This window comes from Drosophila willistoni, chromosome 3R, assembly GCF_018902025.1.
Source record: "Drosophila willistoni isolate 14030-0811.24 chromosome 3R, UCI_dwil_1.1, whole genome shotgun sequence".
In the NCBI taxonomy this organism is placed as follows: domain Eukaryota; kingdom Metazoa; phylum Arthropoda; class Insecta; order Diptera; family Drosophilidae; genus Drosophila; species Drosophila willistoni.
Window position 1 is genome coordinate 13,523,163 of NC_061086.1, and position 16,796 is coordinate 13,539,958.

Here is a 16,796-nt window from a genome sequence, read left to right on the forward strand (position 1 = left end):
TGCTTAATATAGCGTTTAACGTATCAACGCTCATCCTATTTCGGATTTTGGATTTAACCAAATTCACTTGGATAAAAACTGACCAAGGCAGTGACAATATTTGAAGAGCAACTAAAGCCAGTTCATGAAATCTGCAGTTTCCGCCAGAATCCCGGTATTTTAGTACTTCATTGCCTAAATTCATAGTACTGACGTTCAATTTGGTCAATATTGGGAGTATTAAAATACTCCAGGATTGGAGTGATGCTTTTGTTTTTGATTTTCAAGATGTTTTCAACAGAAAAAGATCAATCTGTTTTAATATATTAAAGTTGTCCGGCAATCTAAAATTGACAAAATTGTATTTATAACAATTAAATACAAATAATTAAATATTTACCTTTGCTTCAACCGTTTGCTATGCTTTGATTTCTTTCTCAAAATCATCGCCAAATGTGATAGAAACAACTCACCAAATTAAGAAAAAGTAAAATTAAAAAAATATATATTTCAATTTGCTAAAAAAGCTAGAATTCCCGCCGCCCGCTGTTTTCAAATTTTTCCCGCAATCTCATTTCCAAAACAGCCAGATCTGTCTGGAAAAAAGCTGAAATGACATCAGTGCTGAGGTGTCACAATGGTAGTACACTTTACAGTACTAGATTAAGTTTTTTAAGTGACATGAAGTTTGGTCACACTGAAGATCTTTCTTTCCTTTTTTCTGCAAATGTAAAACGTGGTTGCTGGTGTTGCCAAAGCTCAAGTTCAAGTGTTTAACCCTTGGGTCTGGCCAGACCCCTATGTATTTACATGCATTTAAATAGAAATTAACCATATATTCTGGCTCATATATGTACCGAGTAGGTAGATATTTTAATTTCTTACATTCTTAATCGATTTGCCATGTATTGAGCTATATGTGGAAGAAAATACATATATACCCGAAAAAAAATCGGATTACGGAAAAGACATTTTTCTTTCGTTCACTTTTGTTTTTTATTTTTAATTAATTTGTTGTTGTTTTAACAATAGAAATGGAATGAAATGTAATTGTATGATGGAAAATATAATTCCAATTTTCTTACGGATTCTGTGAGACTCGATGTTACACACTTTAATCTAGTGTCCGTCTTAAATACTACAACTGCAGTCCTCGGTAGATGAGTTGTCTAAGTGGCCCAGTCATTTAGTCAACTGAACAACGAGGATCCGGGTTCGAATCCCAGGCTAGTGTATGGATGTAGTTTTCGTCTAAGCCGAAGGCCTTAGTTGCCAGTGCTTGTAAAATATAGTTAGGTTGATAGTTTATAACTATATCCTATACTTTAAATTATTATTAAATAATAATAATAACTACAACTAAAGGTCCCATATGGTTAAATTTTTATTTGAGAGATAATATCTTATCAGGCAGTGCCGGATCAACCACAACCAGTGGTGGTGTTGCCACCGGAACAAGAGCCTGCGACTTCTGTTGTTCGACCGGGGCCTGTGTATGTAAAAAAAAAGAAAAAAAAATTAATTTTTAGTAATTGTAAATAAATTGAAATGTACTAAAATTTACTTACCTCTCGTGTATCCTGCATGGCTTCTTCCGCCATACCAATTACTTTGTCTACCATGTCGGCATAGCGGTCCGTCTGGAATGAGAACAAAAACAAAAAATTTATACACAATTGTTATAACCTTGCAAAAGTAAAAGGATCAAAGCCACGTTCTGGGCGCCCGAGCAAGCTGTCAGATCGTGAAAAACGGTCAATATTGCAGGAAGTAAAGAAGAATCCTCGAGTAACTGCATCGAAATTAAGCAAAAATGTTGAAGATTCGTTTGGTAAAACCATTCATGAAGACACTGTTCGCAAAATATTGAAAAAAGAGGGTTATCATGGCCGTGTAGCACGTAAAAAGCCCTACATATCAGATGTCAACCGAAAGAAGCGAATGGATTTTGCCAATGAACATGTAAATAAGCCTCCAGAGTTTTGGCAAAGTGTTTTATTTTCGGACGAAAGCAAATATTGCATATTTGGCATAAAGGGAAGAAAACTCGTATGGCGAAAAAGTGGTACTGCTTTGAATAAAGAAAATTTGGCGCCCACTGTCAAACATGGCGGAGGTGGGGTGATGGTCTTGGGGTGTATGGCGGCCGAAGGAGTGGATAAACTGCCCTGTCGCCTTGCAGAGGTCCTTAAGAGGAAGGGCTATCCTACGAGCTACTAAAGCTCAATATATTATAAGATTTTTGAATATTTTTTAGGTTTTTATTTTGTTGTACGGATACTTTTTCTGTTCCTTTCTTATGAAGTTTTTTGTTTTTGTTTGCTAATTTTAATTTAAAATAATAGAATCGTGTAAAAACGAGTTAAATATATTGGACAATAACTATGTTGAACATATGAATAGCAATTTCATACTTTTAAGTTTATTAAAGCACAATTTTTTTGACAAATTGTTATGTTCTCATGGTGTACGGATATTTTTTCTAACAAGTGTACATACACAGACGCAACGCAACATGAACTGTATGCGTATGCGTGCCGTGTGCTTTGCTCAGGCAATGATCGAATATGAAAAAAAAATTTGGAGTAAAAAAAGAAACAATTTACTTACATAAATCCTAGCTCTATCCATGAAATTAATAGCCTTCTGGTACTTATCCGTCATTTTGAGTTTTGCTGGTAAAATTAAACAATTATTAATATATTTGAAATATATAAATTTACATTTACATACCTTTTTATTTGTTGACCGTTTGTTAAATGTGGCTGGGTCAAGTGTACGCCGCAAGTTTAATTTCCTTTTTCGGCCCATTCCCAGTATTCCCAAAATTTATAAATGCACAATATCCAATTCATTAAATTTATTTTTTACCAACTGACCAAGGACTCTTAAAAGCTAATATGAAAACTAACTCTAATATACCATCCAATACTAAATTTTCATCACTAACATTAATTATTTTACTTAAATTATAATATTCCCTAGTTTCACTTAAAACTAATTTTCCAAAAGCCTCTAACTTATTATTAGAAATATTCCCTAACCACATACACTTACTATTATCTAATTTTCCTAACTTTCTATTCATAGTATGTATTTTTTGTGTAACTTGTGTGAGGGAGTTTTTTCTTTTGTATAATAGTGCCTCAAGACCGCTGGAACACCGACCTCGCAAACTTCTATTATTGTAAGGTCTTCGATGTCCAGCGGCCTTGAGTACACATGACACAATGTGTTATCAATGTGCCCTTTATGATTGAGCATTACATTCTGGGACTGTTCCATTATTATTTTCGAAATAATTTCGCACTGAAACATTAATTGGATTGCCATCGGTAACAAAGCAAACCAAATTAGTTGATATCCGTGCTTTTTTTATAAAACTACTTATTTCTACAATAATTTCTATAATAGTTTCTGCCGCCATAAATTTGTACTTCGTCATCATCAGGTTCATGTATATTATGGTCCTCTTCGAACCATCGAGGGACACGGCCATCATAGTTAACATTTTGACTATCTCACCGCCCCTGGCTTTTTTTGACGAGGTTCCGGCTTCCTCGATACCCTTTCCGGGATTAATTCGTACCTGTAATATTTAAAAAATATTATTAATATAATGTTTAGACACTTTCCGAAGTCTCTCCAACTTACCAGGGGCGGCAAAAATAGCTCATCGATGCTAATGAAAAAAGGCTCCCCTAGGAAAATGTCCAGCGAATTGAAATTTTCTATTATCCTTTCCTTGGCATTATTAGGGAATTTGCGGCAATATTCCCCCAATTCTGTAATTCCCTCGACAATTTTCTCATCCGGAATCCATTCCAGAATTTCAAGTTCTTTTGCAATTACGTTCAATTTTAAATTTGCCATTTTTTTGGTTGGTTTTGGTTTTTGGTTTTTTAGTTGCTGGTTTTCTTGTAGTTTTATTTAATTTTGACATTTGATTTTTGACATTTGTATCAATGTCAAAAAGCCCGTCTTTTATTTCCGTTTTATTTGACATTCAAATAAACTCCCATCTCAATTCCCCCTATTTTTTCCCCTCCAATCCAAGGGTTGCCATATATCTATCCAAGGGCTGCAAACTTGAAAATTCTAAATTTTCAAGGGACTCAAACTTTATATCTGTTAAGAAAATTAAAAATGCAAAGAACTTAACTCGTTTCTCATAATAAAAATTATATTTAAAAGTAAATATAAATATATATTTAAATGCATTTATGTATTTATATACATACATAACATATAGGAATATACATATATATATGTATGTTATTTGTAAGTTTCTTTGTTTGTTTGTCTCAACAATTGCTCCATCGACATCGACGAGTGCGGCAGTCTGAGGTGCAGTGTTGTCATTTTTTGTTAGGCCAAAACAGCTGAATCGACTCAAGAAAACAGCTAAAAAAAGCTGAATCTCCGGGGAAAAAAGTCGAAAAAAGCTGATTTTTAAATATTGAATTTTTTACTAGATTTTCAATATCTTCCTTATCGCTCGTATAATATTCTCTCTGTTCTATTTTATTTAGACAGCTGGGCGGTAGCTGGTAATGAAAACAGCATTTGTTTTCTCGGTGCAGTCCATATCTAAAATTTTAGATAAGCTAATTTCTAATTTAAAAATATATATAAATATAAACCTTATGCTTAATATAGCGTTTAACGTATCAACGCTCATCCTATTTCGGATTTTGGATTTAACCAAATTCACTTGGATAAAAACTGACCAAGGCAGTGACAATATTTGAAGAGCAACTAAAGCCAGTTCATGAAATCTGCAGTTTCCGCCAGAATCCCGGTATTTTAGTACTTCATTGCCTAAATTCATAATACTGACGTTCAATTTGGTCAATATTGGGAGTATTAAAATACTCCAGGATTGGAGTGATGCTTTTGTTTTTGATTTTCAAGATGTTTTCAACAGAAAAAGATCAATCTGTTTTAATATATTAAAGTTGTCCGGCAATCTAAAATTGACAAAATTGTATTTATAACAATTAAATACAAATAATTAAATATTTACCTTTGCTTCAACCGTTTGCTATGCTTTGATTTCTTTCTCAAAATCATCGCCAAATGTGATAGAAACAACTCACCAAATTAAGAAAAAGTAAAATTAAAAAAATATATATTTCAATTTGCTAAAAAAGCTAGAATTCCCGCCGCCCGCTGTTTTCAAATTTTTCCCGCAATCTCATTTCCAAAACAGCCAGATCTGTCTGGAAAAAAGCTGAAATGACATCAGTGCTGAGGTGTCACAATGGTAGTACACTTTACAGTACTAGATTAAGTTTTTTAAGTGACATGAAGTTTGGTCACACTGAAGATCTTTCTTTCCTTTTTTCTGCAAATGTAAAACGTGGTTGCTGGTGTTGCCAAAGCTCAAGTTCAAGTGTTTAACCCTTGGGTCTGGCCAGACCCCTATGTATTTACATGCATTTAAATAGAAATTAACCATATATTCTGGCTCATATATGTACCGAGTAGGTAGATATTTTAATTTCTTACCATTCTTAATCGATTTGCCATGTATTGAGCTATATGTGGAAGAAAATACATATATACCCGAAAAAAAATCGGATTACGGAAAAGACATTTTTCTTTCGTTCACTTTTGTTTTTTATTTTTAATTAATTTGTTGTTGTTTTAACAATAGAAATGGAATGAAATGTAATTGTATGATGGAAAATATAATTCCAATTTTCTTACGGATTCTGTGAGACTCGATGTTACACACTTTAATCTAGTGTCCGTCTTAAATACTACAACTGCAGTCCTCGGTAGATGAGTTGTCTAAGTGGCCCAGTCATTTAGTCAACTGAACAACGAGGATCCGGGTTCGAATCCCAGGCTAGTGTATGGATGTAGTTTTCGTCTAAGCCGAAGGCCTTAGTTGCCAGTGCTTGTAAAATATAGTTAGGTTGATAGTTTATAACTATATCCTATACTTTAAATTATTATTAAATAATAATAATAACTACAACTAAAGGTCCCATATGGTTAAATTTTTATTTGAGAGATAATATCTTATCAGGCAGTGCCGGATCAACCACAACCAGTGGTGGTGTTGCCACCGGAACAAGAGCCTGCGACTTCTGTTGTTCGACCGGGGCCTGTGTATGTAAAAAAAAAGAAAAAAAAATTAATTTTTAGTAATTGTAAATAAATTGAAATGTACTAAAATTTACTTACCTCTCGTGTATCCTGCATGGCTTCTTCCGCCATACCAATTACTTTGTCTACCATGTCGGCATAGCGGTCCGTCTGGAATGAGAACAAAAACAAAAAATTTATACACAATTGTTATAACCTTGCAAAAGTAAAAGGATCAAAGCCACGTTCTGGGCGCCCGAGCAAGCTGTCAGATCGTGAAAAACGGTCAATATTGCAGGAAGTAAAGAAGAATCCTCGAGTAACTGCATCGAAATTAAGCAAAAATGTTGAAGATTCGTTTGGGAAAACCATTCATGAAGACACTGTTCGCAAAATATTGAAAAAAGAGGGTTATCATGGCCGTGTAGCACGTAAAAAGCCCTACATATCAGATGTCAACCGAAAGAAGCGAATGGATTTTGCCAATGAACATGTAAATAAGCCTCCAGAGTTTTGGCAAAGTGTTTTATTTTCGGACGAAAGCAAATATTGCATATTTGGCATAAAGGGAAGAAAACTCGTATGGCGAAAAAGTGGTACTGCTTTGAATAAAGAAAATTTGGCGCCCACTGTCAAACATGGCGGAGGTGGGGTGATGGTCTTGGGGTGTATGGCGGCCGAAGGAGTGGATAAACTGCCCTGTCGCCTTGCAGAGGTCCTTAAGAGGAAGGGCTATCCTACGAGCTACTAAAGCTCAATATATTATAAGATTTTTGAATATTTTTTAGGTTTTTATTTTGTTGTACGGATACTTTTTCTGTTCCTTTCTTATGAAGTTTTTTGTTTTTGTTTGCTAATTTTAATTTAAAATAATAGAATCGTGTAAAAACGAGTTAAATATATTGGACAATAACTATGTTGAACATATGAATAGCAATTTCATACTTTTAAGTTTATTAAAGCACAATTTTTTTGACAAATTGTTATGTTCTCATGGTGTACGGATATTTTTTCTAACAAGTGTACATACACAGACGCAACGCAACATGAACTGTATGCGTATGCGTGCCGTGTGCTTTGCTCAGGCAATGATCGAATATGAAAAAAAAATTTGGAGTAAAAAAAGAAACAATTTACTTACATAAATCCTAGCTCTATCCATGAAATTAATAGCCTTCTGGTACTTATCCGTCATTTTGAGTTTTGCTGGTAAAATTAAACAATTATTAATATATTTGAAATATATAAATTTACATTTACATACCTTTTTATTTGTTGACCGTTTGTTAAATGTGGCTGGGTCAAGTGTACGCCGCAAGTTTAATTTCCTTTTTCGGCCCATTCCCAGTATTCCCAAAATTTATAAATGCACAATATCCAATTCATTAAATTTATTTTTTACCAACTGACCAAGGACTCTTAAAAGCTAATATGAAAACTAACTCTAATATACCATCCAATACTAAATTTTCATCACTAACATTAATTATTTTACTTAAATTATAATATTCCCTAGTTTCACTTAAAACTAATTTTCCGAAAGCCTCTAACTTATTATTAGAAATATTCCCTAACCACATACACTTACTATTATCTAATTTTCCTAACTTTCTATTCATAGTATGTATTTTTTGTGTAACTTGTGTGAGGGAGTTTTTTCTTTTGTATAATAGTGCCTCAAGACCGCTGGAACACCGACCTCGCAAACTTCTATTATTGTAAGGTCTTCGATGTCCAGCGGCCTTGAGTACACATGACACAATGTGTTATCAATGTGCCCTTTATGATTGAGCATTACATTCTGGGACTGTTCCATTATTATTTTCGAAATAATTTCGCACTGAAACATTAATTGGATTGCCATCGGTAACAAAGCAAACCAAATTAGTTGATATCCGTGCTTTTTTTATAAAACTACTTATTTCTACAATAATTTCTATAATAGTTTCTGCCGCCATAAATTTGTACTTCGTCATCATCAGGTTCATGTATATTATGGTCCTCTTCGAACCATCGAGGGACACGGCCATCATAGTTAACATTTTGACTATCTCACCGCCCCTGGCTTTTTTTGACGAGGTTCCGGCTTCCTCGATACCCTTTCCGGGATTAATTCGTACCTGTAATATTTAAAAAATATTATTAATATAATGTTTAGACACTTTCCGAAGTCTCTCCAACTTACCAGGGGCGGCAAAAATAGCTCATCGATGCTAATGAAAAAAGGCTCCCCTAGGAAAATGTCCAGCGAATTGAAATTTTCTATTATCCTTTCCTTGGCATTATTAGGGAATTTGCGGCAATATTCCCCCAATTCTGTAATTCCCTCGACAATTTTCTCATCCGGAATCCATTCCAGAATTTCAAGTTCTTTTGCAATTACGTTCAATTTTAAATTTGCCATTTTTTTGGTTGGTTTTGGTTTTTGGTTTTTTAGTTGCTGGTTTTCTTGTAGTTTTATTTAATTTTGACATTTGATTTTTGACATTTGTATCAATGTCAAAAAGCCCGTCTTTTATTTCCGTTTTATTTGACATTCAAATAAACTCCCATCTCAATTCCCCCTATTTTTTCCCCTCCAATCCAAGGGTTGCCATATATCTATCCAAGGGCTGCAAACTTGAAAATTCTAAATTTTCAAGGGACTCAAACTTTATATCTGTTAAGAAAATTAAAAATGCAAAGAACTTAACTCGTTTCTCATAATAAAAATTATATTTAAAAGTAAATATAAATATATATTTAAATGCATTTATGTATTTATATACATACATAACATATAGGAATATACATATATATATGTATGTTATTTGTAAGTTTCTTTGTTTGTTTGTCTCAACAATTGCTCCATCGACATCGACGAGTGCGGCAGTCTGAGGTGCAGTGTTGTCATTTTTTGTTAGGCCAAAACAGCTGAATCGACTCAAGAAAACAGCTAAAAAAAGCTGAATCTCCGGGGAAAAAAGTCGAAAAAAGCTGATTTTTAAATATTGAATTTTTTACTAGATTTTCAATATCTTCCTTATCGCTCGTATAATATTCTCTCTGTTCTATTTTATTTAGACAGCTGGGCGGTAGCTGGTAATGAAAACAGCATTTGTTTTCTCGGTGCAGTCCATATCAAAAATTTTAGATAAGCTAATTTCTAATTTAAAAATATATATAAATATAAACCTTATGCTTAATATAGCGTTTAACGTATCAACGCTCATCCTATTTCGGATTTTGGATTTAACCAAATTCACTTGGATAAAAACTGACCAAGGCAGTGACAATATTTGAAGAGCAACTAAAGCCAGTTCATGAAATCTGCAGTTTCCGCCAGAATCCCGGTATTTTAGTACTTCATTGCCTAAATTCATAGTACTGACGTTCAATTTGGTCAATATTGGGAGTATTAAAATACTCCAGGATTGGAGTGATGCTTTTGTTTTTGATTTTCAAGATGTTTTCAACAGAAAAAGATCAATCTGTTTTAATATATTAAAGTTGTCCGGCAATCTAAAATTGACAAAATTGTATTTATAACAATTAAATACAAATAATTAAATATTTACCTTTGCTTCAACCGTTTGCTATGCTTTGATTTCTTTCTCAAAATCATCGCCAAATGTGATAGAAACAACTCACCAAATTAAGAAAAAGTAAAATTAAAAAAATATATATTTCAATTTGCTAAAAACGCTAGAATTCCCGCCGCCCGCTGTTTTCAAATTTTTCCCGCAATCTCATTTCCAAAACAGCCAGATCTGTCTGGAAAAAAGCTGAAATGACATCAGTGCTGAGGTGTCACAATGGTAGTACACTTTACAGTACTAGATTAAGTTTTTTAAGTGACATGAAGTTTGGTCACACTGAAGATCTTTCTTTCCTTTTTTCTGCAAATGTAAAACGTGGTTGCTGGTGTTGCCAAAGCTCAAGTTCAAGTGTTTAACCCTTGGGTCTGGCCAGACCCCTATGTATTTACATGCATTTAAATAGAAATTAACCATATATTCTGGCTCATATATGTACCGAGTAGGTAGATATTTTAATTTCTTACATTCTTAATCGATTTGCCATGTATTGAGCTATATGTGGAAGAAAATACATATATACCCGAAAAAAAATCGGATTACGGAAAAGACATTTTTCTTTCGTTCACTTTTGTTTTTTATTTTTAATTAATTTGTTGTTGTTTTAACAATAGAAATGGAATGAAATGTAATTGTATGATGGAAAATATAATTCCAATTTTCTTACGGATTCTGTGAGACTCGATGTTACACACTTTAATCTAGTGTCCGTCTTAAATACTACAACTGCAGTCCTCGGTAGATGAGTTGTCTAAGTGGCCCAGTCATTTAGTCAACTGAACAACGAGGATCCGGGTTCGAATCCCAGGCTAGTGTATGGATGTAGTTTTCGTCTAAGCCGAAGGCCTTAGTTGCCAGTGCTTGTAAAATATAGTTAGGTTGATAGTTTATAACTATATCCTATACTTTAAATTATTATTAAATAATAATAATAACTACAACTAAAGGTCCCATATGGTTAAATTTTTATTTGAGAGATAATATCTTATCAGGCAGTGCCGGATCAACCACAACCAGTGGTGGTGTTGCCACCGGAACAAGAGCCTGCGACTTCTGTTGTTCGACCGGGGCCTGTGTATGTAAAAAAAAAGAAAAAAAAATTAATTTTTAGTAATTGTAAATAAATTGAAATGTACTAAAATTTACTTACCTCTCGTGTATCCTGCATGGCTTCTTCCGCCATACCAATTACTTTGTCTACCATGTCGGCATAGCGGTCCGTCTGGAATGAGAACAAAAACAAAAAATTTATACACAATTGTTATAACCTTGCAAAAGTAAAAGGATCAAAGCCACGTTCTGGGCGCCCGAGCAAGCTGTCAGATCGTGAAAAACGGTCAATATTGCAGGAAGTAAAGAAGAATCCTCGAGTAACTGCATCGAAATTAAGCAAAAATGTTGAAGATTCGTTTGGTAAAACCATTCATGAAGACACTGTTCGCAAAATATTGAAAAAAGAGGGTTATCATGGCCGTGTAGCACGTAAAAAGCCCTACATATCAGATGTCAACCGAAAGAAGCGAATGGATTTTGCCAATGAACATGTAAATAAGCCTCCAGAGTTTTGGCAAAGTGTTTTATTTTCGGACGAAAGCAAATATTGCATATTTGGCATAAAGGGAAGAAAACTCGTATGGCGAAAAAGTGGTACTGCTTTGAATAAAGAAAATTTGGCGCCCACTGTCAAACATGGCGGAGGTGGGGTGATGGTCTTGGGGTGTATGGCGGCCGAAGGAGTGGATAAACTGCCCTGTCGCCTTGCAGAGGTCCTTAAGAGGAAGGGCTATCCTACGAGCTACTAAAGCTCAATATATTATAAGATTTTTGAATATTTTTTAGGTTTTTATTTTGTTGTACGGATACTTTTTCTGTTCCTTTCTTATGAAGTTTTTTGTTTTTGTTTGCTAATTTTAATTTAAAATAATAGAATCGTGTAAAAACGAGTTAAATATATTGGACAATAACTATGTTGAACATATGAATAGCAATTTCATACTTTTAAGTTTATTAAAGCACAATTTTTTTGACAAATTGTTATGTTCTCATGGTGTACGGATATTTTTTCTAACAAGTGTACATACACAGACGCAACGCAACATGAACTGTATGCGTATGCGTGCCGTGTGCTTTGCTCAGGCAATGATCGAATATGAAAAAAAAATTTGGAGTAAAAAAAGAAACAATTTACTTACATAAATCCTAGCTCTATCCATGAAATTAATAGCCTTCTGGTACTTATCCGTCATTTTGAGTTTTGCTGGTAAAATTAAACAATTATTAATATATTTGAAATATATAAATTTACATTTACATACCTTTTTATTTGTTGACCGTTTGTTAAATGTGGCTGGGTCAAGTGTACGCCGCAAGTTTCATTTCCTTTTTCGGCCCATTCCCAGCACTCCCAAAATTTATAAATGCACAATATCCAATTCATTAAATTTATTTTTTACCAACTGACCAAGGACTCTTAAAAGCTAATATGAAAACTAACTCTAATATACCATCCAATACTAAATTTTCATCACTAACATTAATTATTTTACTTAAATTATAATATTCCCTAGTTTCACTTAAAACTAATTTTCCAAAAGCCTCTAACTTATTATTAGAAATATTCCCTAACCACATACACTTACTATTATCTAATTTTCCTAACTTTCTATTCATAGTATGTATTTTTTGTGTAACTTGTGTGAGGGAGTTTTTTCTTTTGTATAATAGTGCCTCAAGACCGCTGGAACACCGACCTCGCAAACTTCTATTATTGTAAGGTCTTCGATGTCCAGCGGCCTTGAGTACACATGACACAATGTGTTATCAATGTGCCCTTTATGATTGAGCATTACATTCTGGGACTGTTCCATTATTATTTTCGAAATAATTTCGCACTGAAACATTAATTGGATTGCCATCGGTAACAAAGCAAACCAAATTAGTTGATATCCGTGCTTTTTTTATAAAACTACTTATTTCTACAATAATTTCTATAATAGTTTCTGCCGCCATAAATTTGTACTTCGTCATCATCAGGTTTATGTATATTATGGTCCTCTTCGAACCATCGAGGGACACGGCCATCATAGTTAACATTTTGACTATCTCACCGCCCCTGGCTTTTTTTGACGAGGTTCCGGCTTCCTCGATACCCTTTCCGGGATTAATTCGTACCTGTAATATTTAAAAAATATTATTAATATAATGTTTAGACACTTTCCGAAGTCTCTCCAACTTACCAGGGGCGGCAAAAATAGCTCATCGATGCTAATGAAAAAAGGCTCCCCTAGGAAAATGTCCAGCGAATTGAAATTTTCTATTATCCTTTCCTTGGCATTATTAGGGAATTTGCGGCAATATTCCCCCAATTCTGTAATTCCCTCGACAATTTTCTCATCCGGAATCCATTCCAGAATTTCAAGTTCTTTTGCAATTACGTTCAATTTTAAATTTGCCATTTTTTTGGTTGGTTTTGGTTTTTGGTTTTTTAGTTGCTGGTTTTCTTGTAGTTTTATTTAATTTTGACATTTGATTTTTGACATTTGTATCAATGTCAAAAAGCCCGTCTTTTATTTCCGTTTTATTTGACATTCAAATAAACTCCCATCTCAATTCCCCCTATTTTTTCCCCTCCAATCCAAGGGTTGCCATATATCTATCCAAGGGCTGCAAACTTGAAAATTCTAAATTTTCAAGGGACTCAAACTTTATATCTGTTAAGAAAATTAAAAATGCAAAGAACTTAACTCGTTTCTCATAATAAAAATTATATTTAAAAGTAAATATAAATATATATTTAAATGCATTTATGTATTTATATACATACATAACATATAGGAATATACATATATATATGTATGTTATTTGTAAGTTTCTTTGTTTGTTTGTCTCAACAATTGCTCCATCGACATCGACGAGTGCGGCAGTCTGAGGTGCAGTGTTGTCATTTTTTGTTAGGCCAAAACAGCTGAATCGACTCAAGAAAACAGCTAAAAAAAGCTGAATCTCCGGGGAAAAAAGTCGAAAAAAGCTGATTTTTAAATATTGAATTTTTTACTAGATTTTCAATATCTTCCTTATCGCTCGTATAATATTCTCTCTGTTCTATTTTATTTAGACAGCTGGGCGGTAGCTGGTAATGAAAACAGCATTTGTTTTCTCGGTGCAGTCCATATCTAAAATTTTAGATAAGCTAATTTCTAATTTAAAAATATATATAAATATAAACCTTATGCTTAATATAGCGTTTAACGTATCAACGCTCATCCTATTTCGGATTTTGGATTTAACCAAATTCACTTGGATAAAAACTGACCAAGGCAGTGACAATATTTGAAGAGCAACTAAAGCCAGTTCATGAAATCTGCAGTTTCCGCCAGAATCCCGGTATTTTAGTACTTCATTGCCTAAATTCATAGTACTGACGTTCAATTTGGTCAATATTGGGAGTATTAAAATACTCCAGGATTGGAGTGATGCTTTTGTTTTTGATTTTCAAGATGTTTTCAACAGAAAAAGATCAATCTGTTTTAATATATTAAAGTTGTCCGGCAATCTAAAATTGACAAAATTGTATTTATAACAATTAAATACAAATAATTAAATATTTACCTTTGCTTCAACCGTTTGCTATGCTTTGATTTCTTTCTCAAAATCATCGCCAAATGTGATAGAAACAACTCACCAAATTAAGAAAAAGTAAAATTAAAAAAATATATATTTCAATTTGCTAAAAACGCTAGAATTCCCGCCGCCCGCTGTTTTCAAATTTTTCCCGCAATCTCATTTCCAAAACAGCCAGATCTGTCTGGAAAAAAGCTGAAATGACATCAGTGCTGAGGTGTCACAATGGTAGTACACTTTACAGTACTAGATTAAGTTTTTTAAGTGACATGAAGTTTGGTCACACTGAAGATCTTTCTTTCCTTTTTTCTGCAAATGTAAAACGTGGTTGCTGGTGTTGCCAAAGCTCAAGTTCAAGTGTTTAACCCTTGGGTCTGGCCAGACCCCTATGTATTTACATGCATTTAAATAGAAATTAACCATATATTCTGGCTCATATATGTACCGAGTAGGTAGATATTTTAATTTCTTACCATTCTTAATCGATTTGCCATGTATTGAGCTATATGTGGAAGAAAATACATATATACCCGAAAAAAAATCGGATTACGGAAAAGACATTTTTCTTTCGTTCACTTTTGTTTTTTATTTTTAATTAATTTGTTGTTGTTTTAACAATAGAAATGGAATGAAATGTAATTGTATGATGGAAAATATAATTCCAATTTTCTTACGGATTCTGTGAGACTCGATGTTACACACTTTAATCTAGTGTCCGTCTTAAATACTACAACTGCAGTCCTCGGTAGATGAGTTGTCTAAGTGGCCCAGTCATTTAGTCAACTGAACAACGAGGATCCGGGTTCGAATCCCAGGCTAGTGTATGGATGTAGTTTTCGTCTAAGCCGAAGGCCTTAGTTGCCAGTGCTTGTAAAATATAGTTAGGTTGATAGTTTATAACTATATCCTATACTTTAAATTATTATTAAATAATAATAATAACTACAACTAAAGGTCCCATATGGTTAAATTTTTATTTGAGAGATAATATCTTATCAGGCAGTGCCGGATCAACCACAACCAGTGGTGGTGTTGCCACCGGAACAAGAGCCTGCGACTTCTGTTGTTCGACCGGGGCCTGTGTATGTAAAAAAAAAGAAAAAAAAATTAATTTTTAGTAATTGTAAATAAATTGAAATGTACTAAAATTTACTTACCTCTCGTGTATCCTGCATGGCTTCTTCCGCCATACCAATTACTTTGTCTACCATGTCGGCATAGCGGTCCGTCTGGAATGAGAACAAAAACAAAAAATTTATACACAATTGTTATAACCTTGCAAAAGTAAAAGGATCAAAGCCACGTTCTGGGCGCCCGAGCAAGCTGTCAGATCGTGAAAAACGGTCAATATTGCAGGAAGTAAAGAAGAATCCTCGAGTAACTGCATCGAAATTAAGCAAAAATGTTGAAGATTCGTTTGGGAAAACCATTCATGAAGACACTGTTCGCAAAATATTGAAAAAAGAGGGTTATCATGGCCGTGTAGCACGTAAAAAGCCCTACATATCAGATGTCAACCGAAAGAAGCGAATGGATTTTGCCAATGAACATGTAAATAAGCCTCCAGAGTTTTGGGAAAGTGTTTTATTTTCGGACGAAAGCAAATATTGCATATTTGGCATAAAGGGAAGAAAACTCGTATGGCGAAAAAGTGGTACTGCTTTGAATAAAGAAAATTTGGCGCCCACTGTCAAACATGGCGGAGGTGGGGTGATGGTCTGGGGGTGTATGGCGGCCGAAGGAGTGGATAAACTGCCCTGTCGCCTTGCAGAGGTCCTTAAGAGGAAGGGCTATCCTACGAGCTACTAAAGCTCAATATATTATAAGATTTTTGAATATTTTTTAGGTTTTTATTTTGTTGTACGGATACTTTTTCTGTTCCTTTCTTATGAAGTTTTTTGTTTTTGTTTGCTAATTTTAATTTAAAATAATAGAATCGTGTAAAAACGAGTTAAATATATTGGACAATAACTATGTTGAACATATGAATAGCAATTTCATACTTTTAAGTTTATTAAAGCACAATTTTTTTGACAAATTGTTATGTTCTCATGGTGTACGGATATTTTTTCTAACAAGTGTACATACACAGACGCAACGCAACATGAACTGTATGCGTATGCGTGCCGTGTGCTTTGCTCAGGCAATGATCGAATATGAAAAAAAAATTTGGAGTAAAAAAAGAAACAATTTACTTACATAAATCCTAGCTCTATCCATGAAATTAATAGCCTTCTGGTACTTATCCGTCATTTTGAGTTTTGCTGGTAAAATTAAACAATTATTAATATATTTGAAATATAAATTGAATTTAAACCGGCTCGAGGTCAATCTTACAAAAGAAGATTATTTCAAAGGTAACACACAAAAAGGTGAGCAGGTTGTCTGTATAGCTATTTCAAGAACTACCAAGTTCTATCATCAGCAGACTTTGCTAAAGAACTCCAGAATTGCAATAGCCATACCATGTCTTCAACGCTAAAACTAGTTGGGAATTACATTGCCAACTAAATGAAGCGAAAAAAG